We start from the raw sequence: 26972 nt of genomic DNA on the forward strand, positions 1-26972 counted from the left end.
TCTTTTAAAGAGGAAGATCAGTGCTATAGTGACTAGAGTCCTGGACCTAGAATCAGAAAGTTCTGAGTTCAAATCCTGATTCAGTCACTTTCTATGTAACCCTGGACAAGTTACTTAATTGCTGCCTGCCTCAGTTTTATCATCTGTAAAATGATGATAATAACAGCATCTACTTCACAGGGTAGTTGTGGGGGAAAAAATGAGTCCCTTGATTGTTGTTATTATCATCACCATCATAATCTTCATCATTATTATGATGCAATTGCCTCCCTAGTTGACTATATCCAGATGCTTTTGTGATGCTTCTGACTCAGTCTCCAACAATTTTCAACCCAAAACCTCAGGATGGCAACAGGTACTGCTTTTTCCTCCTATAGACTTTTGGCAAAGAGGAGGAGGAAAGATCCCTCTCCCTTGCCAGAAAGGGAACAATGAGGTCCTGGCAGTGGGGTGGTATGCTTGCTTAAGCAAGCCCAGTTCTCCAACTATCTTTCTGATCTTCCTGAGACAGAATCCTTCTGGAATTGTAGTCTCCCCTTAGAGGAGTAGTGATACTTTCCCAGGGATTGCCTTGGTCATCCGTCACCCAACTGTGAAGCTACCAAATTCAAGAATTGACAAGATTGCGAAGCCTAAGGCTTTTCTCACTCCTTTTGCTTCTTGACCTCTCTTTCAGTCTTTGATAATCACCTTCTTTTCCTCAACACTTCTTTTTAGGCTTTCACTATAGGTCGCTGTACTCTCCTGGCTCTTTTTCTACTTGTCTGACTCATTCTTTTCAGTCTCCTTTGCTGTATCTTTATTCAGGTCACACTTCTTAATCATGGATGGTCCCCAAGTTCTGGTCCTAGATTCTCTCCCCCCCTTTATACTATCCAGCTTTATGATCTTCTCAGCTTCCATTGATTCAATTGTCATATATATGTAACTGATGCTTAAATCTATTTGTCTGTACCTTACTTCTTGCCTTTCCTCTAATTTCAGATCTCCAACTATTTACTGGATATCTTGAACCAGATATCCATATGCATCTTGAATTCAAAATGACCAAAAATAGACAAATAATCTTTTCTCCTAAACTTTTCCCTTTTTTCAGGTTTCTCTGTTACAATTAAGGTCACCACTATCTATTTTCCCAGTCATCCAGCTTCACAACATAAATGTCATACTTAATTGATTCCCTTTCATCTTCTTTTCTCATATCCTATCCTCTCTCATATACACCTCCATCTCTCCAATCCCCCAGCTACCTCCTTTAGTACAGGCCCTCATCACTTCACATCTGTACAAATTGCAATAGCCTTTTGGTGGATTTCTTTGCCTCATTTCTCCCCACTCTAGCCTACCCTCCATTCAGTGATTTTCCTAAAGCACAGGTCTGATCTTTCCACCTCCAACTTAACAAAGTCTAGGGGATCCCTATTACCTTAAGTATCAAATATAAACTCTGGTTTTTTTTGTTTTTGTTGTTGTTCAGTCATTTCACTTGCATCTTACTTTTCATGATCCTGTTTAGGATCTTTTTGGCAAAGATACTAGAGTGGCTTGCTATTTCCTTCTCTAGTTCAATTTATCAGATGAGAAAACTGAGGCAAACAGGGTTAAGTAACTTGGCCAAGGTCACACAGCTAATAAGTGTCTGAGGCCAGATTTGAACTCACGAAGATCAGTCTTCTTGACTCCAGGACTGTCACTCTATCCTGAGCCACCTGTCCACCCTGTCTGGTTTTTAAAGACCATCACAACCTGGCACCTTCCACTCTTTCTAGTTTTCTTTTACTTCACTTACCTTCATGAATGTCACAATCCATTGGGACTGGTGTCCTTGCTATTCTTCACATAGCACACTCCCTATCCTGACTGTTCATTTCCAATGATTCTCCCCAGTACCTGGAAGGTTCTCCCTCTTCCTTTCTGCCTCCTGGCTTCCCTGAATCATTTTGAGATTTCCTCCAATTTATCCTATAGATATTGAATTTATACTAAGCGGTTTGTATGTGGGCTCCCTCATTAAACTGTAATTTTTTTGAGATCAGGGATTGTCTTTTGCCTTTCTTTCTGTTCCCTAGTTCTACCACAATAAATCATGAAGCATCAAGAAGGTGCTTTATAAATGCTTCTTGACTTGATTTACAATCCTGCCAGGGCTTAGAACATCTATTTCTCAGGATCATTGATCATTGGTTTATATTCAGAAACAAAAGAAACAAGTGTCCAAAACTCAGATTTGGCCATCCACTGCCCACTGCCATGTGCTTGTAGCTACCATTGGAGTTAAAGAAAGCAAGAAGTGAGAAATACATTCCCCATCATACTGCATGACTGGGTATGGCAACCTTTTTGCTATACAGCCACAGCCATTAGAGCCAAGATCTCTAATCTGTATGAGATTCCCTAATGCATAGATCCACAAATATCAAACCACTATGGACACATTCTTCTTGTCATGGTCTGAAGACCATTATATCCCCGTCTCTTTTAAGGACACTTATTGAATTCCTTCCCTATCTCTTCTCAGTCCTAGTTTGGAAATGACAGAGTTGTGGTCACTATGTGAAGGAACTCATGATTTATCATAATTTGGAGGGATTGATAATGTTCCCTTCAAAAGAGGTGCTCAATATGATGTCTTAGTGCCACTTCTTGTTGTCCAAGACTTTTGCATCTTTGAATGGTTCTATTAAACCATATGAACTTCCCTTAAACATGGCAAAGAAAAGAACTATTACTTTCAGAACTGACTGCCTAGTCTAATTCTTCTGTGAGGCCCTTTTAGTACCAGCAACTGATTAAGAGTGGGTACATATTATCTACAATTTTTTATTACCTATACAAATGCTTCTTCTATTGACATGCAAAAATCATTCATATATTCTTGTTCTGTCAGATTTTAGCCTAGAAAAACAGAAAAGCTCATGCTCTTACGATTGCACTTTCAGACTATTGCATAGTTATTAAAGTTGGTTTGAGTATGTTAAATAAAAATGAATTTGAATTTTAAAAAATGTTTGGACTAAGAAAAAAAATCCCCCTACTTACATGACACTCAATTTGTGTGGGTGCCAAGTAGACACAACCTTAATGTGGTTTTCTACTGTATGATGCAAATTACTGGACAATCTGTCAAAGAGACAGCCAGTCAACATTAGTCTATCAACAAAAGGCTTATTGAATACTAATGTGATCAGCCTTGTGCCAGTCTCTGGGATGGAAAAGGAGATACTAGAATATATAGAAACTTGGAATCCCAGAGTTGGAAAAGATCTCAGTGTTCATTTAGTCCAAACTTTCTCATGAATGAATACTGTCTGTACTATTCCTGACAAGTGGACATCCTATTCCTGCCTGATTGACCGCCTAGTGAATAGGAAATAATTACTTCCTGTGGTTGCCCATTTCACTTTCAGATAGCTCTAAGAGTTAGGAAGTTGTTATTGCTGCTGTTGTTGTTTTTCCCTCATGAGAACCCAAAATCTTCTTCCTTGAAATTCTTTCTGATTGGTACTTGAAGTATAGCATTTACCTCTCTTCAAAACTCCTACCATTTCACTGGAGAGCTAAGATAGAAGAAGAAGCATGGGAAAGAAGTCTGAATTTGAAACTAGAATATTTGGGTTTGAAACCTTTCTCTGTTACCTATCAATCAATAAATGAAAAATTATTGAGTACCTAAAAGTTACAGGAATTGTGCTAAGCACTAACTATATACAAAGAAAAAGAAAAAATAGGTTCTGTCCTCAAGGTGCTTACTTAATGAGAGAAACAACATTTACATAACTAGGGACATAAAAACTTTGTCCATAGTAAATTTATCCATAGTAGATGGACGTTAGACAGTTGGAAGAAACCAGGAATGGCAGTCTGTCAAAGATGGTGTTTGACCTGAATCAGAAAATAAGGATTCTAAGAAGTGGAAGTGATAAAGAAAAGACCTTTTTGGATGTCAGTTTCCTAATCTATAAATTGAGGGAAGAAGAGTAGACTGGACGACCTCCAAGATTGCTTATAGATCTAAATCTATGATTCAAGAGGAACACACATCATATATGCATGCCTGTGCACAGTTACACATATAAATATGTAAAATTATACACAAAACATTTTTATAACAGCATATTTATTTTGTAAGTAGAAGCAGTGAATTCTTTAGCACATTTATTGAACTTTATACTATACTCTCTTTATTGTAGATATTCAAGAAATAGTCAATCCAGCCCAGACCCTCAAGGAGTTTTCAATCTTCATTTGCCAACATATATAGTATAATGACAGTATCAAGAATAACACAGTCAATGAAGTAACAATCTTTTCCATCCTCAATGCAATTTTATTTTGGTTCTTCTTTTTAGGAAAAAAAAAATTAGGTCATAACCTCAAGAAAAATTAATACATAGTTGAGGTTTAATAAATATTTTTAATAAGCCTTTGTGTGGAGAAAATCCAAAAATATTTTTAGCAGATGGCAAAAACATCTTTGCACAGCTTTCCCTGTCAAAACTAGTCCCTATCCTATCTATGAGTAAGTAGAAAATCAGAGACAGCTAGAAAAAGCATGAAAATACCCAGTACAAACTATAGATTATTATTTGTCTACACTGGGTTATTTGAGCCTTCTCTGTCTCTTACCCCCACACAGTATCTCTGCGGGCACAAACAACCTTTTTATCTGGCTACAGAGAAATGTCAGTGCTATTAGCAGAAAATAACATCATAAAACACAATAAGCAAGTATTTTTAAAGCACCCATATCTGAAAAAGCCTCAAGGGATTTCAAGAAATTTCTGATGTGGCTAAGACTAAAATTTGTGTAATAATAGGACAAATCCCTAATTACTCTGAATTTTCTGCTGATAAAACATCTATTCAGGCTGAATGATTTACCTAAAGTTGGACATTTAATGGAATGAAATATCAGCTCAGTTGGATCCTGAGATTATTTTGTTATTTTCTGCCCAGGAAATAAATGGATTTTGTTGCTATTCTCTTTGAGGGTAGGAATTGTTTCAGTTTTTTTGTTTTAATAAATGCTTGTTCATTGATTGTTCCAACTGACCTTTTATATACTCTTGGAGAAAACAGATTTGGAATCCAAAGAGGGACAGAGAAAGACAGAGACAGAGAGAGATACAGATAGAGACAGAGTCTGAAAGAGAGATAAACAGAGAGATAGAGACAGAGAAATAGAGATAGAGAGACAGAGAAATAGAGACAGAGAGACAGAAAAATTGAGGCAGAGATAAAGGGACAGAGACATAGACAGAGACTGGTACTTGGGGAAATGATCTTTTTTGGAGATGGAAGGCCTCAGAACTGAGACTGCAAGCAAAACACAAAGTAAGAAACAAACCCAGGAGATTGGGAAGAGCAATTCTTCCAATATAAATAGTCATGCAGATACCATGAGAAGAGAAAAGACATTAGGGCCTGCCATGGGTGAGAGTTCCTCTCTTGTAACTTCTATGTGGTACTCACACTTTATTAAACGTATTTTTGTGAGAGGGATTCCCAAGTGTTTTAAAGCTATTGAAATTACTATACAAGTAGTGTTTTGGGGTAATTATGTCCTCTGACTGGTCTCCATTCTTTTTTTTGGCTAGACAATGGAGTTAAGTCATTTGCTCAAGGTCATACAGCTAATAAATGTAAAGTGTCTGAATCAAGATTTGGACCCCGCTCCTCCTGACTCTAGGACAGTTACTACAGTCATTGTTCCACCTAACAGAGTTGTCCCTCTGACTGGTGATTGGCTATAAATGCATTGAGGATGGAAATTGGGTGGCTCATGAGCTATAATTTTGGGAATAAGAGTACCTTGAACTTGGGGCAATTATCCCTTGGGGCACCTAACCCCTGAGTGTGAATTGGGGGAAATAACACAAATGATATGCTATTTATATTTACATCTGAGTTTGGGCAGCAAACTTTTGCAGTTACTACAGTTGATTATTTCTGTTTGTTTATTAGTTTAACTGGTTCATGGCTCAATTTTGTTTAAGGCTCTGCCCAAGCAAATCTTTGAAATGGTAGAAAACAAAGTCTGCCAGGCTGTTTCCTAGAGAATATTCCTTGTAATTGTTATTTCCCAGATATAAAAGAGAGAGAAAACAATAAATCAGAGATTCATCATGAGCCCAGTTTTCCCTGCATATTAGGAAACATACATTTCTTCAGTAAAAGAGGAATTCTCTCCTATGACTGGTTCTGGCTCAGAACCCAACCTAGCTCCAAATAAACATATATGTTGCTGTCTGCTGCCATGCTTTTCTTTATATCACTTAACCATGTAAAGAAAAGTGATACAATCATTCCCCAGGATCTCTTTCAAATACCTATATGACCTACCGATTTGGAATTTTCTTGCCATCAATACAAAGAGGGTAGGATCACATATCTTCATAGAGTTTCACAACTGCCAGCAGTTCTCTATTCTACAAATCTGAGAGTTCCCTATCTGTGAACAGTTCTAAAATATGCAAGTCCTAAAAATTCAAAAAATTTTACAATTCTCTGCTATGTATGTGTAATCCACTCTATGATTTACCTATTTGCAGCTTGCTAAATGTTCCCATGCATAAACAGAGAAAATAGCACTGGACTACTTCCTAGCTCTATGAGAGACTGAATACAGACAAATACATACTTACTTTGAATCCACTTTCTCTTACATGAGGATGAAAGTTATGTATATTAATAATTATACATTGAGATTGTACATGTATATTATATCATACAACTTGCTGTCAATATGCACCTGTCAACTAAATTATTAATTCCTTAAGTACAGGGCAGATGATGATGATGATGATGATGGTGATGATGCTTTTCCTTTGTCCTTAAAGAAGGTGAAGACATCAGGGAGGTGATGCCATGACAAGTACATGAATTGGATTCTAGTGAGGGGATGCTATGCTAAGTCACCAGTCTCACTTTCTTGTCTGGAGCCTTCTGGGTCCAGCGGCTAGATATGAATCAGGATGACTGGGGATGGCTCTGAATGTGAGGCAACCAGGGTTATGTGACTTGCCCAGGGTCACACAACTAGTAAGAGTCAAGAATCTGAGATTGGATTTGAACTCAGGTCTTCCTGATCCCAGGGCCGGTGTTCTATTCACAGAGTCACCTAGTTGCCCTTATAATTCATTGATTCTCCTATTCTGCCCAACCAAGTGCTAGACATCTAAGAGAAGAAAATGCTGAACTGAGTTAAAGCCATACCAAGGCAAAGAGTAGCTCACATTCTATAATCTCTCAGTTCTTGCCTGTATTCACTAAACCAGACTGCCACATGTAGTTTGCTTTGAATATCTTTGCATTTAAATGCATAAAAAAACACAAGTGAGCACTTTTTTTCGAAGCTCTCCAGTTTTAAATGTCATTTAGAGGGTGGGAATTTCCAAGAGGCTGATATCAGTTTGGTGTATGTTTAATAATGATGGTCAGCTCTCATGAGCCCAAGCAATGAAATCAACTGATGCAATCTCCATGTGGGTTTTCAGAGACATATTTCAGCATTCTTTGGCTTCTTCACCCTTCCCCACCCCATCCCACACCTCCCTCCCATTAGCCACATGATGAGGAAAGTCTTTTCAATTTCCCTCTGAGTCTGACCCACAAGGATCCAAACAAGTTCTTTTCTGTCTGGTTGAATGAGGAGGAAAGGTTGGTTGCCTTGAATCTCTAGGAGGGACAGAAGTCTTGAAATCTCACCCATACCAGTGACATTGTTACCATGAGATGATGCTTCTGTCTCTGCTGTGTCTATTATTTCTTGTTCTTAGATTAAAGAGTACAAACTTGTAATCTACAAAAAGTCAGAAACCCATCATAGAGGTGACTAGTCCCTTGGGTGCAAAGGCTGGATGAGCTGCTAGGGGGTCCTGGGTAAGGGATCATGCCAATGTTTGCCAGGAACTAGGAGTAACCTGTCTGACCCAGCCTAGCAGTGGAACATCAATAATTCAAAAGAGAGAGACTCCTCGAGAAAGCAATGCTGCTTTTGGGGAGTGAACCTTGTGGAGTTGATGTATAGTGGTAGCCATTTTAAATATTAATCTACTCTTTCCAAGGACTAAGGTGGTATAACAGTTTGGGAATGCAGGAAAGAATATAGATTTTTAATCACAATTAACATTTACAGAGTGGGTTGTGATTTGCAAATCCCTTAGCACAGGTCATTTCATTTGATCCTTTCAACATCTTTGGGAGGTAGGTGATATTATTATACTGATTTTATAGATGAGCTTGCTAGAGAGTTTGAATTCAGATTTTCTTAACTCTAAGTCCACATTATCTAACTGAGGTATGTATTTATGCTTTTGGTCTCATTCTATCTTCTGCCTAAAGATTCCTTTGTAAAAACTAATTGACATTCATTTGTATCCAGAGAAAGACTTGTGGAGTTTGAACAAAGACCAAAGACTATTACCTTTAATTTTAAAAATAAAACCATTATCTTATTATGTAATATTCCTATCTCTTATACTTTGTGTTTCTTCCTTAAAGATATTATTTCTCTCACATCACATTCAACTTAGATCAATGCATACCATGGAAACAATGTAAAGACTAACAGACTGCATTCTTTGGACACTGGTGGGAGGGAAGCAAGATTAGGTGGAAAACTGTAAAATTAAAAATAAATAAAATCTTTTCTTAAAAAAAATTTAAAGGGGTGACTAGGTGGCACAGTGGATAGAGCACTGGCCCTGGAGTCAGGAGTACCTGAGTTCAAATTTAACCTCAGGTACTTAATAATTACTTAGCTGTGTGACCTTGGGCAAGCCACTTAACCCTATCTGCCCTGAAAAAAAAAATTAAAATAAAAGAAATACAAAATAAAAAACCTAATTGGTATTAATTGGTTAAATGAGAGTAAGGAATGAATCATTGAATCAATGTTGAAAGGGAAATAAATACTAACTATAATCAGTGATTGATATGGGGCAAAAACCTTTTGGATAATGACTCAAATAGCATTAGAAAAGAACCTTGCCCCTCAAGGAGTTTCCTGGAATCCATGAAGGATAAATCTAGCCAGATCTCTGGGGGTCCTGATTTATCAATGCAATTGGATGTTGGGCTAGAGACTTCCAACGTGACTCTCTTTCCTCTCTTCTTTGCAAGATGACTACTTTATCTCCCTAAACTGGAACCATATGCTCTCAGCCTATGCCACTAGATCAATATGACCTAACCTCCCCTCATGGCCAGTCTCACTCCAATCTAAGTCTGGCCAGCTCTTAAGGCTGCTTTCCTTTTTTCTCTTTCCCTCAGGCACTCTCACCTATACCTTTATTATTCTGCCTGTCCTCAAGCAGCTTATTGTTTCTCCAAGAAAAAAGTTTTTACAAGCTTGTGAAATAAAAATCCTGAACTTTTCTACCTCTAGGGCTAGACCTGATATGTTCAAGTGCAATGAACTCTCATCTTTATGACAGTACCACCAATTTCCCCAACATCATATTGGCAAACCACGAAGGGATATGAATCTGGCCCTGGCCTTCTTGTTCAACTTCTACAAGGTGAGGGGTCCCTGAATCATGCCCATCTCCTTCACATCACACCAAATTGGACTTTTAGGCAGCCTTCTCTCCTTACCCTTCTCTCACTTCCTGGAAATCAGGGGAGAAGTAGCAGTGTATGAGTTTGTGGGGAGATGATTACAGGCAATAAACAGGATACCATTATTGCAGCACCCCTAGTTTTGCAACGTCTTGCTCGACCTCCAAGCATGTGTGTTTTATTTAGATTCCCCACTTTTTTAGGTGGAGTGTGTAGCTCTTGGTCTGACCCCCAGCACTTCACATCTGTTGTGTTTTGCAATAAGAAGGTTCAATTTAGACTTCAATAACCAGAGTTTAGGAGATGGATTTGTCCCCTAGGGAGACTGGCAGGCCATGTGCAATAAACTAGGGTGGCTAGAAATCTGAGTTTTTATTTTTAATGAGTTGGCTTGGTTCCCCTTGTCCCTGGAGTGACAATTATTCAACTATGGCATTCCCTGCCTTGATTTGTCTAATCTGTCCTACCAGAGATTGCCCTCCTCTCAGAGAAGTGGATTCTTGGATTCTCTTAGAATCCCATAGTCTGGGTGCCACGGATTATGTTGATCCAGTGAGAAACGAGTCTCATTCACACTCTGTCAGCCTCAGTCTGTTTCCTCCTCCTCTCTCCTTTTTTTCTCTCCCTTTGAGACTTTCTTTTTACAAAATTCCCCTCCTCCCTTCTGTTGCATCAGCTCCTCTATGGGAAGGTGGTGGTGAGGGTCAGGTGAGGGGTTCATGCTCCAGGACACAGAAGCAACTAATCCTTGCACCAGTTGAGGTGACCTTCTGATTGCACTTCTTCATTATGTTGGATAAATTCTAAAAGAACCCTATACCTTCTCCCTGGTTTGGGGCATGGTTTTTCTTGGGTCCACCCTCATGTAGAGGACCTACCCTGACTCCCATCACTAGGGCTTTGCAGCAAGCCTGCCCACCTGTCTGAGGAATGTGTTTATGCTTTTGGCTTTACTCTGTCTTCTACCTAGAGACTCCTTTGTAGACTAATTTGGTATTAATTGGTTAAATGATAGTAAAGAATGAATCACTGAGTCAATCAATGTCTAAAAGGAAATACTAACTGGAGCAGAACCCCACCCATGGGAGGGAAAGGGGGATGTCCAACTGACCTAAAACCCGGGAATATCCCAAAGGGTTTCTATAAATTAAGGGCTTGTCATGGCTGAAAGAGCAAATTCTGGTTTGGAAGTTTTCTAACTTTATCTTTAAAATAAATGAAAAGAACTATATGGGAACTGATAATTCAAAATTAACATATAAACTCTTTCTGGGTCTGGGGAATTCAGATTTGAACCCATTAAGCTGTGTGCTAATAGAAATGGGGTAAGGCTAAATTCTGATACCAGACAGGATTTGGTCTGTGCAAGGTAACTTAAGAATGCATTAACCACTTCAAGGAATTTTAATTATTGTTTTACTTTAAAATCTTAATATACAATATGAATTTCCTCAAGAAATTATAATTAACCCTAAAATTATTTTTCTGACCACTCTTAATTACTACTATTCAAAAAATAAAAATATAAATATACATTTATATATAAGTATCTATTTTAAATCAAAGATATCTGTGTACTTCCCAGCAACCCTTTTCTCCTCTCCACTGGCCAGGAGAGATCACTGGACTTTTTGGGGATTTATTGGAGTGGTGGGATACCCTAAAAACCCTCTACACAAATGAACCAATATGTAATCTTTATTCTAAAGTAAGTTTTGTCTATGTGTATGTGTATGTGTATGTGTGTATGTGTGTGTATGTGTGTTTGTACATTATTTAACTAGAAAGATAGTAATGAAACCTTTCTGGTAGTATGTAACCCAGATCTGAAATAGTATAAGATGTGTTCTTGTTTGGGGGGAAATGAGTTCATTTTGAGCCCAGTCTAAATGAAATGTAAGTTCTGAAATGCTTATTACTCCTTTTCACATGGGCTTTGCATTTAATTGTTTTAAAAAGAACAATTTCAAATTAATAAGTAATCAATGAGAGACAGATTATCATCTGAATTAGGATATAACCATTTTAAGATTTTAGGGCTTAACTCCTTGCTAGGGAATTATCATAGTATAAAAAATTTGACTTCTGTTCTAAACTGCAAATACAATATTTCCCTTTATAAATCAAATGACTAAATCAGGTTTAAACTAGAGAAAGGGTTATATATATATATATATATATATATATATATAATATATGTGTGTGTATGTGTATATATATATATATATATATATATATATATATATATATGTACATACAAAGAAAACTTTTTAAAGTAAGCCACACCTTGCTAGCAGATAAACCAAACAAAGACAGAATGGCATCTTTGCCATTTATCTCTTTAATTAAGTACAACTACTCCAAAATTTGATCCATCTGGGTTCATTAAAAAAGAAAAAGCTCAGCTCAATCATCAGATAAGTTGCTTCTGGTTCCATCTGACTTAGAAAAGTTGAACCCCTTTGTCTATGAAATATGATAGTTTATATTTGAAAGTACAGGTGTTTATATATAAAATCTTACTTTAACCAAGAAAAAGTGGTATTTGGAAACTTTGTGATAAATACTTTTGTGAAATACTTCCATCTATAAACTAATCTATTGTAAATTCAATCTAATATTGATAAAAATTGTTTCCAACTTATTTTAATCAATGAGACTGGGATTTTGAATATTCTCTTGGGTGAAGTTTGGAATGCAAATGATATGTTATAATATCTGTATTCTCTGTACAGGATAATCTAAATTTTTTGTATAAGGATAAATTCAAACTAAACTTTGGGGGAATTTAAAATTGTACTGTTGATAACAAACAGAATGAATGAATTGAAGTTTCCTCTAATGATTTAGTCTTTTACCATCAGATTGTAAAGGTTTGCTATGTGAATTATAGAAGCCTAGAGAATACAGTCAACAATTTCTCTTTTTTCCTTTTATTTATTTTGTTTGATGGATTGTTTATTTATTTTCATCCATATGCACATGTCTATTTTTAAGTTACAAAATTTCCTTCCACCCTCACTTCCCACCCCACTCTGCTCGGTGGTGAATAGTCAGCTTAGCATTGTACATACATATTTTTTTTTTAGGTTTTTGCAAGGCACTGGGATTAAGTGGTTTACCCAAGGCCACAGGGCTAGGTAATTATTAAGTGTCTGCGATCGGATTTGAACTCAGGTACTCCTGACTCCCAGGGCCAGTGCTCTATCCACTGCCCCACCTGCGTCCCTGTACATACATATTTTGATAGACATGTTTACAGATTAGTATCAATTATTTTTAGTATGAGGAATTAGGATTGAGGGAAAGAGATATATTACAGATGAATTTTATAAAGTGTTCATCAGATTCTGAAGGGTTGTTGTTGTTGCTGTTGTTGTTGTTGTTGTTGTGTGTGTTTTTTTTTTCTTCCTCTGGATGGGGATAACATTGTCCATAACCAGTTTAATACAGTTGTCCTCATCTCTGAACTACTGAGAGGAGCTGCTTCCAACAAGTTTATTCATCTCACAATATTGTTGTTGATGTGTACTTTGTCTCTTTGTTCTGTTCCCTTTGCTCAGCTTCAAATCCTGTAAGTCATTTCATGCTTCTCTAGAGTCTGACCATTTATGGTTTCTTATAGAACAACAGTATTCCATGGTATTCATGTACTATGACTTGTTTAGCCATTCCCCAATTAATGGGCATCCCCTCAATTTCCAATTCTTTGCCACTACAAAAAGAGTTGCTATGAATATTTTCAAACACGAAGGATTTTTCTCTTTTTTCAAAATTTCTTCTGGATATAGCCATAGAATTATAATTGTTGAGTCAAAAGATATGAATATTTTTATTGTTCTTTGGGCACATTTCCACATTGCCCTCCAGAAAGTCTTGTATCAGTTCACAACTCCACAGCAATGCATCAATTTCCTAATCCTCCCACATCCTCTGCAACATTGCTTATCTTCCTTTTTTCTCATCTTGGTTAATCTAATAGGTGTGAGATGATACTTCATTGTTGTTTTAATTTTCATTTCTCTAATCAAAAATGATTGCAAGCATTTTTTATCTGATTATATACAGCTTCATTTGAAAACTCTCTGTACATATCCTTTGACCATTAATCAATTGGGGAATGACTTGTGACCTCATAAATTTGATGCAATTCTTTATACATTTTAGAATTGAGACCTTTATCAGCACTCTTAGTTGTGAAGATTGTTTCTCAGCTTTCTGCTTTCCTTCTAATTTTGACAACACTGATTTTATTAGTGCAAACCCTGTTAATTTAATATAGTCAAAATCATTCATTTTGAAGTTTATAATGTACTTTAATTCTAGTTTGGTCATAAATTTATCCCCTTTCCAAAGATCTGATAGATAACTTCACGATCTATTAATTTATCTATCATGTCTTTATGTCTAAATCCTGTCCTCATTCTGATCTTATTTTGATATAGGGTGTGAGATGTGGATCTATGCCTAGTTTTCAACATACCATTTTCCAGTTTTCCCAATAATTTTTGTCAAAAGGTGATGTCTTTGGGCTTGTCAAATAGTAGATTGCTATAGTTACTAACTATGGTTTCTTTTGAACCTATACACTGATCCATTACTCTATTTCTTAACCAGTACCAGGCAGTTTGGATGACTGCTGCTTTATATTATAGTTTTATATCTGGTAGATCTAGGCCACCTTCCTTTATATTTCTGTTCATCAGTTCCCTTGTTATTCTTGCCCTTTTGTTGCTCCAGATGAATTTTGTTTTTCCTAGCTCAGTAAAGTAGTTTGATTGGTATGACACTGAGTAGAATTGTTTTTTTCATTATATTAGCTCAACCCAACCATAAGCATTTGACATTTCCCCATTCATTTAGATCTGACTTTATTTGGGTGAGAAGTGTTTTATAATTGTGTTCATACAGTTTCTGGGTTTATTTTGGGAGGTAGATTCCCAAGTATTTAATGTTTTCTATAGTTATTTTAAATGGAATTTCTCTTTCTACCTCTTGCTCTTCAGCTTTGTTGTTCATTTATAGAAATGATTTATGTGGGTTTATTTTATATCCTGCTACTTTGCTGAATTTAATTGTTTCAAGGAATTTTTTAGGTGATTTTCTCAAGTTTTCTAAGTATACCATCATATCATCTGCAAAGAGTGAAAGTTTTGCTTCCTTATTGTCAGTCCTGATTTCCTTCAATTTGTTTTTCTTATCTTATTGCTACTGCTAACATTTCTAATACTATATTGAATAGAAATAATGATAATAGGCATCCTTGTTTCACCATGGATTTTATTGGAAATGCTCCAAGTTTATTCCCATTACATATAATATTTGTTGGTGGTTTTAGATAGATAGTATTTATTATTTTACATTGTCAACAATTTGCAAAAATTTTGTCTTTGATCATGTGTGCATATATGTGTATGCATGTACATTTGTGTATATGTGTATATACATGATTAGAGTATCAATGTGCTTTCAAAATAAGATAAAATGGGGGAAAATGTATCTTTTTTGAAATTTTTAACTGGATTGGGTGATTTATTGTTTCATCTCTATGTGATGGTAAAGTGCCTGGCATAAGTCAGTTGGTTGTTATTGCTCTTGTTTCAAGTAATATTAATTTTCTTGGTTCCTGGCAATAAGGGTTAATTTCTCTTAGTAATACTTAGCCTATATAATGAACTTCATAGTGTGTGACCCTCAGTAAGTTTACTGATTAAGAAGGTTAATAGTCTCCCTTATTCTTTGACATTTATAAGTTTTTATCAATTATGTTATCAATTCTTGTAACTGCCTTAATTTCCCTTCACCTTCATTTAAGGTTTCGAGGTATTGCACCTACAATGATTTGATTATCTTCTGTCAAAATATAAGTGATTTGGAGTTACTATTATGTTGAATCTTGAAATTAGTAATTGGCTAATCTGTAGGAATAATGAGAAGTATCAAAAGTCATGGCCTCTCTCTGGAATCCCTGAAATTTCTAAACAATGTACTGATGTTGTTATAGATCAGTAGGCTTAGATATAAAATAATAATGAAAAGAATATATTTAATAAAATATAATAATTCTTGTATTACTCTAATTGGCAATCTGGTTGTTCCTACAACTGTTTTGTTACATTTGAAATTAATAACACATGTTGAAAATTTAAAGTTACCTAAAATGTTCAAATGGTTTTGAAAGCAATGATTTGTATTTATATCTCTTTTAAGTATGGTTAATAATTAAACAGGTTTATTGGAAAGACTTGTGTTTTTTTAGTTTTTTAAATTTTTTAAGGCAATGTGATTAAGTGACTTGCCCAAGGTCACACAGCTAGACAATTATTAAGTTTTTGGGGCCAGATTTGAACTCGGTCCTCCTGTCTCCAGGGCCAGTGCTCTATTCACTGTCACCTAGCTGCCCCAAAACTTGCTTTTTTAATCTAGTTCTAAATGTGATTCAGTATTATTGTATATTTACATCCTGAGTTTTGTTTATTATATTTCATTTGCAGCATAACCCTTAGGTACATTTTCAGTGATTCATAGAATTAGTTATAAATTGTCTCTGAGGGGCTCCTAGGTGGCACAGTGGATAAAGCACCAGTCCTGGAGACAGGAGTACCTGGGTTCAAATCCAGTCTCAGACACTTAATAATTACCTACCTGTGTGGCCTTGGGCAAGCCACTTAACCCCATTTGCCTTGCCAAAAAAAACCCCTAAATAAATAAACAAATAAATAAATAGAGAAATAAATAAATAAATAAATTGTCTCTGGATCTCTTTGCTTATATTGATCATAGTTACAGCATGTTGCACTTTGATTCCTTTGGAGTTGAAGCTACCTGAAGCTCTAATTATAGGGAATATATATAAGTATATATACACAATATATAATATATACATATACATACATATAAATTGCTATATTGCTAAAATTTGTCTGTCTGACATCAGGTATATTAAATAAAAATACAACAATATGCCAAAGAAACTACCAGCCCTAGGGGTTTGATGTTCAATACTGCATGTTGGGTGACCTTTGAGGGAATGATCATCAGCATCAACTGAGACAGGATTCTCTTAAAAATGCCTCACCTGGCAGAACTGGAGACTAGTTCATTGCACAGGATTATCTATGTGACCTCTGCCTGGAACAGACATCTATATACATACCGGAACATGTCCTTTTATGTCCCTTTATGCTATTTAGAAAAAATTATTTTAATCATTCCAGGTATTCATTAATCAAGTATAAGAATGAATCTTTGAATCTGCCATGCTCTAAATCCTTAACAGCAAGCAAATATTTAGTCTTGGCCTTTTAAAAAAAAAGAATTGTGACATCGGGATATGATTGTTTATCACAAATTTCTTTAAGGGAAAGAAATATCATCTTGACTAGTTATATTAGAAGGATGGCCTTTGATCCATTTTAAAATGTTTATAAATAGATCCATTCTTCAGCTAAAGGTTTTTATTCATTCTAAACATGGCTAGAGTTAAAACAGAAAATTATTGCAAATCATTTATTGGTTTTATTTATACCATTCTTGAGCTTTTGGTTACAATTTAATTTAATGTGGCAACTATTAATGGATCTGTGCTATATTATTATAATTTATGTTCTTATTAAAGTATTTTGATACTGGCTTAATATCATGGAGAATGATCTTTGTTCTCTATGGACCTCCTGACTTTTCTCCTTACTGAGACCTCTGTTAAATTACTCTCTTTGGTTTTGTTTGCTTAATCTTTTTTTCTGAGGTTTGTTTCTCCAGGCTCCGAGCTATGAAGCTCCAGTAGTGGTCTCTACTAGATAACAACCAACTGGTACCCCATCCTGACCACCCCCATCCTGTGGACCTTGCCTCAAATGCAATACATTCCCCTCTAAATTGGCTCTGAAAGGATAGGTAGGGTGAACATGATGACCCCTTTCAACTTTGAAAAAATTACAGAAGACTCATCACCTTCACAATTCCCAGATGAATTTGGGTCCCAAAATGTTGTGGGGGGAATATGAACCAAGAAAATGACCATGTTGGACTTGAAGGTGACATCATTGAGACAGGAAAGACTAGTGGGTAGAAAGTCAACCAATGCACAATGAGTTGTGTCTTAGCCACTCCTTGGGGGACTGTCCCTATGACATAAGTATTAGAGACCACCTGGAGTCAGGTGCTAAACCACTCCCCAGGTACCACCCTTGTCCAACCCACTATGAAAATGCATTTAAATAAGGTCTTCCAGAGTATATCCCTCTCTCTTCTTCTTTTCAGGGTGACCATTTCTCTAAGCTAGAACCATGTGCTCCCAGCCTGTGCCACCGGAGCAATATGGCTTAAACTCCCCTCATGGCCAGACTCACTGGAGTCTAAACCCAGACAGCTCCTATGACTGCTTTCCTTACTCTCTTTCCCTCAGGCATTCTTGCCTAGACCATTGTTTTTCAGCTTGTCCTCAAGCAGTTTATTGTTTCTCTAGGAAAAAGTTTAATTTCTGAATTTTTCAGGCTTGTAAAATAAAAACCCTGAGCTTTTCTACCTCAAAAAAACAAACAAACAAACAAACAAAAAACTTCCAAAGTTGTGGTCTAGTAACTGCAAAGGAGAATTGATGAGATGTAGCAGGGAGTTAGTTCCCTTTTAATGGAGGTCTTCAAAGGGAGTCTAGATAGTCACTGGTCATGAATTCTACATCTAGGACTCTTCTCCAAGTTGATCATCCAAAAGAAGATTTTGGGATTTATTTCTAATCTAAATTTACAATTGAAAATATCTTAAAATATCACAATTAGTGGTCAATTCATTCTTCAATTCCCTGAAATAAAAGAAGGCTGAACAAAATGAAGATTCATAGTCTTGGACTCATAGTAAAGACTCATAGTACTTAGAAACAGACGATAAGTTCCTTGAGGGCAGACACTATTTCATTTTTGTCTTTGTGCTCCAATATCTAGTGTGGTATTTGGCAAAAAGTGGACATTCAGTAAAAACTTCTTTCATCTTTTTCTTTTTTTTTTAATGAAAACTTATTAATAGAAGTAACAAGTAACCTAGAGGGAGAGTGATTTTTTCAGGATTAATGGCACTTAATTTTGCCTTTCTGCAGTATGTAAAAAGATCCTCAGTTTCTTCAATTCTCAATTCTTCAATGAAAAGTCAACCCTGAAATCAATTTTCCTCCTTCCTAACTTTCCTTTGATAGTGTCCTTTTGATTATTCCCATTCTCCATGATTTTCCAAGAACACAATTATAAGTTTCTTCATCTTCCTAAATAATCAGACTGTAGGACAGTTGATAATTTCTAAACCTGTTTCCTGTTGCTAGACTTACCAGATGACATTGCCAGAACTATAAACACATACACCATAGTCCCCAGAGAATGAAAATTGCTTCCATATTGCCAGAGTGAAATTCTAACTTTTCACAGTGCCACTTCACATCTGTATGAGCACATCATATTTGGGAGTACAAGTCCAAGCAATTTGCAACACTCCTCAACCTTTTTGAGAAATAAGCCAAATGAATGGCTTCTTTGTTTTATTTTGTTTTGTTCAGCTTTCACAACATGCTTCTTGCCTAAAGACAATGTCCTACTCAGAATTCAGAAGCTTTGAAGAAGGCCCTGAAATGCAAGAATGTTGTAAAGGAGCTTCATTCAATAAGGTGCAAAGACCTGAGAGGGTTTATGGAAATCTACTGTTTCATCTTTAGCACCAATAATATTATCAGCTTTTAGGTAAATATTGGATTCCTTCATTCACCTTCAGATTATTTCCACTGACCTCAGCACAACCTAGACATGCAAATAGCCAACATGAGGACTGCCCAGCCCAAGGACTGTAAAGAGTAGGTGATAGGTCTTATGGATGATATTTTGGTTTTATTTTTATTGATCTGAGAATCTTTAAAGAATATCAATGTATATGAGCAAATATTTTTCTGCATCAAAATCTCAGTATGACAAAAACATTTTTAGTGCATGTGTCCACATCTGGTGTCTTTGGATTATTATTTTTTTAGCAATCAATTTGAATAAAATTTATACTCTCTGCAAATAAAAAATGCAAGGTATTTATCTGTATATTGATTTAAAAAAATAAACATAGCAATTCTTGTTATTAAATGATCTTTTATATTATCTCCCTAATATTTCAAGATTAAGATAATTACTGAGTCACAGTCATAGGAAGATGCTAATTAATGCTATTGTTATTTATTGAAGGAAGAACTATAATTTGTTTTTTACTGTTCTCTTATGCTATCCAAATATTATAGTTGAAGTCAAAGCATCATTCTAAGAATTTTAATAATAAACAATGTCACCAGACCATTTACAAAAATTACAGAAATTTACAATTTCTTCTCCCAGCCTCTAGAAAGTTCTTGGAATTATAAGACCACAGATCTTGAACTGAAAGGGACTGGAGAGGCTATTTAGATTAGCCCCTCGTTTTATGGACAAGGCAAACATTGTAGAAAGATGTTATGGGATTTACCCAAGATTACACAATACTGAGCAACAGATGTGGGTATTAAAAGGACATAGGTGATGGATAAATGAAAGGAAGTTAATTTGTAAGAATTTGTATTTGGAGGCTTAGTCTTTCTCACCAGCAGGAGGAAAAGAAAAAAGAAAAAAAGAAAAAACAAACCAATGAAGGAGGCTCAGTGGTGTGTCTAAGCAAATGCAGGCTACCTAATGAAATGTTAAGATTCCAAAATGTCATAGATGGCATTTTAGTCATGAAGACAGTGATGACATCTGTAATTTTCTCATTCTCCTTGCTTTCACAGGACAATAAAGGGATAAAATGAACATAAAGTACATATAAAGAAAGATGCTATCTGAATCCAGAGGAAGAATTGATAAATAGAAGCATGGATAAAATAATTTTACTCACATATTCCATATATATCAATAGATTGATGTATGTATATACATATACTTATTTGTTTCTAATGATAATCATCTCTGTGTGGGGATATGGGGGTAGGGAGGGAGGGAAGAAAAAAAGAAAAATTTTGTACTATAATTTTCTTAGTATATTTAAAAGGAATAGCAAGTAGTATATTATATTTATAGTTTTATATGCAATTGTCTTTTTTATATTATTTATGAAAATGCTTGTTAAATTCTGTAAATTAAAAATAAATAAAAATTTCAAAAGATATTTAAAATCATTTAAATGATTCTCAAACTTTTTTCTATTTGATCACAGACCACATTGATTTGAATGAAGATTTGTGGCACACCAAAAATCTAACTTGATAACATTATGGGAGACTTGGGAGACCAATACAAGTAATGGCAAACATAAGTTATATGTTATTTGTGCCACAGCTAGCATCAGTAAATGGGCACATACATTAAGAATGATTATTCTAAAAGCTTCTATGTACCTGCAAAGCTTCAGCTGAAAACTAAAGGAATGAGATCCCAATGTGTATGTTGCCCAAGACCACTTTGGATTCATCTGGGGCCAAAGGGCATTGTATTCATTAAGGATAACACTGCTCTCTTTCCCTTCCCTCCCAACCCATCTTTTCTTTCTTTCCTCTCTACCAGCTTCACTTCTACCAGGGACTTACAGTGAGAGGGTGCCAGGTGAGGCAGAGGTGAGGCTCAACTGTACCTCAGCTACCACCCCTCAATTGCACATCCCTGATCTTCTATCCCATACCTCTCTAAGTGCCATTCAACCATTAGTCACAGATGTGTCACCTTTCTTTCCATTTATTTTTATGATAATAATTTAGAACATATTTATATAGCTCTTGCCTACCCATCCTTTTTCTTCTATAATCAAGGTTTACCCTACACACTCATCTCTTCTTTTCTGGTTACTGCTATTCCTCTCTGGTCAATTGCTAACAGTCTGTAATCTGCATATAGTCTATAAAAGTCTATAACAGTCTGTATCCTTGAGATAATAAATTTGTTATATTAGCATATCTTAAAATATAGCAGAAAATACCTTTGAGGAACCTTCTCTCTGAAACAAATAGCATTAAGAACCTTACTTCACACCATTAGATCTGAGTCAACCCCTCTGATGCCTTACCAATACAACCCTTACCTGGTTTGATCCCTGGATCACCATAATATGCCACTATTTTTCATTCTTCGGCCCCCCCATATGTAACTTGCTCTTTCCTTTTTTTTTTAGTTTTTTTTTTTGCAAGGCAAATGGGGTTAAGTGGCTTGCCCAAGGCCACACAGTTAGGTAATTATTAAGTGTCTGAGACCAATTTTGAACCCAGGTACTCCTGACTCCAGGGCCGGTGCTTTATCCACTGCGCTACCTAGCCACCCCAACTTGCTCTTTCTAAGATGGTTGTTATCCTGTACCTTTTGTATAAACAAAGTTTGTTGAGGTGGAAGGATGCCTTCAGATAAAAGCTTCCTGTGGTGTGATATCTTGAGAAATCAGTAGTTGTTTAATTATGCCTGATTCTTTGTGACCCCCAATTGGAATTTCCTTGGCAAAAATACTGGACTAGTTTGACATTTCCTTCTTCAGCTCATTTTATAGATGAGGAAACTGAGGCAAATATAGTTAAATGACCTGTCCAAGGTCACACAACTACTAAGAGTAGGAGACAAAATTTGAACTCAGATCTTTCTAATTTTATTACCTTTCTCCAAACAGGCATCTTATTTTAAAATTTGTTCCCAGGTCACTCTCTTAATTAAACAAGCTAGTAAGTGCTTGTAGTAGAGGATTGGTTAATCTTGGGCAAATGAGGTAGTGGATTCTGAACTCACCCCAATTAATTACCAACTTCATGATCCTAGGCAAATCACTTAACCTCTTTGTTTCCTATTCAGTTTCCTTATCTGTAAAAAGTATAAGATTGGACTTAATAGCCTCTAAGAACTCTTCAAGCTCTAAATCTATGTTACTATGAATAAGGTTGAAAATTAAATAGGATCAATAGATGAGCTCATCAGTAGAATCTAAACATTTGATCCTCCTTTTCCTATAACCCTAAACAATCATTTAGCCTCAGATACAGATTATCGGTGTAAATGAAGTATAGGATAAGGAGCTACTCCTTTTCATTATGGTGACTGAATTTTGTAATGACAACTGGAATAAGAAAATGTGTTACTCTCTTATCTCCTTAATATTGCAATATGATTTTCATTAAAAGTCAGGACTAATCTCATTTCCTAGTAAAAATTTACAGCAAACTTTATTATTAGGGATTCCTTGACACACTCATTCCAGGAATGATCAACTGAAAACTCGTACTTAATCTCCTAATCCTCCTAGACTCAAGAGGCTAGGTTGCTCCTTATGATTATTTTTTAATTTTTAAAATGTTTTATTGATGTCTTTTGTTTTTGTATTATATTTACAGATTACTATCACTTCACGAGGTTTACAAATACAAGTACAAAATAGAAGTTAAATAAAACTAATAATACAAGGACCTCATTTCAAAGTACATGCAAAATTCCACATCTTTAATAACCTCTCAACTTTTTTTAGTTTTTTAAATAGCCAGAAATCTATTTTCTCACCATTCTACTCTCCTCCCACATTACAAAAAAAGAAATAAAAAATTTTTTTTTCTACCATTGAAGAAAAGAATGATAGGGGTGTTTAGGTGGTACAGTGGAGAGAGCGCCGACCCTGGAGTCAGGAGTACCTGAGTTCAAATAAAACCTCAGACACTTAATAATTACCTAGCTGTGTGGTCTTGGGCAAGCCACTTAACCCCATTGCCTTGCAAAAACTAAAGAAGAAGAAGAAGAAGAAGAAGAAGAAGAAGAAGAAGAAGAAGAAGAAAAGAATGATCAACTATCCTGTAGTCATGGGCATTATGGAAGATTTGGGTACATTGGAGCTCAGGCAAAGAAAGCTAGGCCTGTCTTCCAAGTTGCGGAGCCTGTGCTCTGTTCATTGCCCTGCATTTTCTACTTGTTGCAACTTATTTATCCAGTGATCTCTACAGGATTTTTAGAGTCCCTCTGTTCAGTTCTTAATTGGATGGTCTGGAGGTGATCTTTTCCATGGCCTGGTAGATTGCTATGTCTCTAAGAATGCATGTGGGATCTGGGATATTCTGTGTCCTAGAAGATTGCTATGTTCCCCAGATTCATTACTTTAGAAGCAGTTTTCCTGAACTAAGTTGAAGCATGACAGGAGATGATGGGCTCCAGATGCTGTATAATACAGTTTTTCAGAAAAATAACAATATGGAAATTTGCTTTACTTCTCTGTGTGTATGTTACCACGATTTTCTTTTTTCCTGTTTTTAAATGAAAATAAGTAGTAAAGACATTGTGCTTAATTATAGTGTTGCCCCCAACATGCCCCCCCAAAAGAAACAAATACAGTCATCAAAGCATTTTTAGTTGTATAGGACAAAAAAAATAGTAGAAGGAAACACAAAGAAACAAGTGACTATTTGCATTTATTTGCTGAATTTACTATATACATGAAAAAAATTCACATAGCATTTTCATATACAATCTTTTTGTTCTATTTTTGTATGCGGAATTGCTCTTTTTGTTTGCTAAGCTCAGAATATTTTTAAATTAAAATATTCTCTTTTTCTGTTCATGTTTTAAGGAAATATTCATAATAACAAAAAAGGAAAATGGTTAAAAAAGAAGAGTCTTTGTCTCCATGACAATCTTGGAATAAATAGTGTTGTTATTTTCTGAAGGTTTTCAGCTCTCTCTCCTCAAAGAGAAAAAATAAAACAACTCCTGACTTCAAGGAGCTTATATATTCTAATAATGAAAACATGTGTACTCAAGTAAATAAATGCAAAATGTTAAATGAAGTTTAAAACTAAATTATCTCTATTGCCATTTTTAAATTTCTTAATTTTAACTTTGATGCTAAACTAGGGATTAACTCTATTTGATATTTTAAAATTTTATTTTTATTCATGGAATAAAAAATTATGGAAAAAATTATGGAAAAAGTATCTCCATAGCATAGTGCAATAAAAAAGATGACTGCACATGAAACTAAAAATATACTATACACAACCTGATATTCCACCCAAATAGACATTATATGAATTTTTTTTTCTCTCTCTGCCAGAAATGGCCACCATCAGACACAAATGTGTGTGTTTACCACACACACACATACTTATACATATATCTGCATATATCTGTAAATTTATTCTATACATACTCCTTTATAAAAGTTCGCTTTTCTGGATGTAGATTGTATCTTTCTTCTTATGGCCTTTATAATTACTTTTGGCATTTATAATAATCAAAATAAATTATTCACTCAAAGTCATTCATATAACAATATTACTGATACTGATTACAATGGTCTCTTGCTTCTATTCCTTTCGCTATTTATTATTGCATGAACCTTTTCATATTTTTCTAAAATTATTGAGCTCCTCATTTCTAATAGCAAAGTAGTATTTCAACACAATTATATATTGCAATTTATGTAGGCATTCCCTAATTGATGAGCATCCCTATAATTTCCAGTTCTTTGCCACCATGAAGAGAGATGCTATAAAATTTTTTGAACATACAGGTTTTTTCCTTTTTCCCCTAATTATATTCAGAAATAGACCAAGTACTGTCATTGTCAAGACAAATGATATATCGGTAATTTAATAATTCTTTGGTCATAATTCCAAATTCTAAATGATTGGATCAACAATCTTAAGTAATTGGATCAATTCACAAAAATCATAATGACATAATAATATACAACAACTTTGTATTCAGCAAGTGTAAAGCCTTAAGATTTGAGGATAAGAATTCATTATTTGGGAAAATGTAAAATCTTAAAAGCAATATGGCAGAAACTGGGTATAAACCAATAACTTAAATCATTTATCTAGATAAAGTAAAGATAGATATATGGTCTAGATATAATGAGAAATTTTATGAAAAAATTAGAAGAACACAGAACACATATCGGACTTATGGATAGGTGAACAATTTTTGAAAAAATAAAAGGAAAGAGAAAATTAAGTGTAAAATGGATAATTTTGTTTATAATAAATTAGAAAGTTTTGTACAAATAAAACAAATATAGCCAAGATCAGAAGGAAAACAGAAAATTGGGAAACAATTTCATAGTGAGTTTATCAAATGAAGAACTCATATCCAAAATATATAATGAAATTTTCAAATCTGAATTTTTTTTGTTTGTCCTTTGTTCTCAAAGAAGATCATAATAACAGGAGGTGATGCCATGACATGCAAATGATTTGAATTTAAATGAGAGGGTGTTGGGCAAAGTCAGTAGCCTGACTTTCTTCTCCGGAGTCATCTGGGTCCAGAGGCCAGAAATGGATCGGGATAACTGGAGATGGTCAAATCCATAAGAATACAAGTCATTCCCCAATTGAAAAAATGGTCCAAGGATATGACCAGTAAATTTTCCAAACAAGAAATCTAATTTATAGATATATAAAAACTGCTTAAAATAAGTACTGATTAGCAAAATGCAAATTAAAACAATGTTGAGTATCTCTTAACCTCCACTAGGTCAAAATAATAGATAGGTAGAGATGAATGTTGGAGGGGATGTGAACAAATTGGGACCCTAATTCATTGTCAATGGAATCAAATTCTATAACTGTATTCCCTGCCTGCCAATTTTCTTTTCTTCATCTAGGAGCTGTTTGGCAGGATGCATCCTACTGGTCCAAACTATACATTCCTATACTTCCCTATTCTCAGCATTTTGGGACTTCCCATTGGGAAATGGGTTCTTCCATCCCATCTTTTCCTTTTTTTTAAACTATCTTTTAGCCCCTATACCTAACTCAACCACCTTTGTCTCAGGTACCAGAATTCCTAGCTATGGCTCAACATGTATCTATAAAGCATAATTTTAAAGAGTTTTTATCATATTTTATTTATCTAATCATCATTTAACCAAATTTAAGACTGTAGACCTGCTTTGTATCTCTTGATGTAGAAGTTTCTCCATTCCCCTTTTTTAACCTATTTTGGTGTAGTTATGTTTTTTCTTGGGGTATAGCAACCATAATGAAATCCCTTTGATTGTTTGTTAAGTCAGGTCTGGGTTTACATAAAAAGACTCCCTAGGGAGTAATTGGGTCCTTTTCACCCCTTTTTCCCAGTCTCCTCTGAAGATGAGCTGCTGTAGTCTTGACTGATGTGATGATACCAGGATATGATCCTATGGTTATTGAGAGAACTAGTACCAGTACCTTTCACACCCAAGTCATATTGGAGTCATGAACACATGGCTCTTCTATTGCTTCTGTCCTCATTTGTTTTCTTTCTTGCCCTAGGTGAAAGAATACCAGAGGTGGAAAGGACAAGGTTGTAACCTTGTGAACTTCAAAGGGTTCAGAGCACCATCAGAGCTTCATATCAGGATTTCAAAACAGCTGAACTTCATCTATCAGTGCAGCCCCATGGGTAACTGGACCCCATTCTAGAAGTGAA

The 26972-nt window shown here is 35.3% G+C and overlaps 1 long non-coding RNA gene across 3 annotated transcripts; it reads left to right on the forward strand.

Annotated features, from left to right (window-relative positions):
• Positions 1 to 302: 302 nt before the first annotated feature.
• LOC141520842 (uncharacterized) lies at positions 303 to 26972 on the forward strand. Of its 3 annotated transcripts, none has more exons than XR_012477772.1 (4): positions 303 to 355; positions 19106 to 19286; positions 20345 to 20478; positions 26816 to 26972. It is a non-coding gene; the product is annotated as an uncharacterized LOC141520842 (long non-coding RNA). The 3 variants fall into 3 exon arrangements; XR_012477767.1 differs by lacking the exon at positions 303 to 355 and adding an exon at positions 9400 to 9521; XR_012477771.1 differs by lacking the exons at positions 303 to 355; positions 26816 to 26972 and adding exons at positions 9400 to 9521; positions 20770 to 20924.

This window comes from Macrotis lagotis, chromosome 1 (assembly GCF_037893015.1).
Source record: "Macrotis lagotis isolate mMagLag1 chromosome 1, bilby.v1.9.chrom.fasta, whole genome shotgun sequence".
Lineage (NCBI taxonomy): Eukaryota > Metazoa > Chordata > Mammalia > Peramelemorphia > Peramelidae > Macrotis > Macrotis lagotis.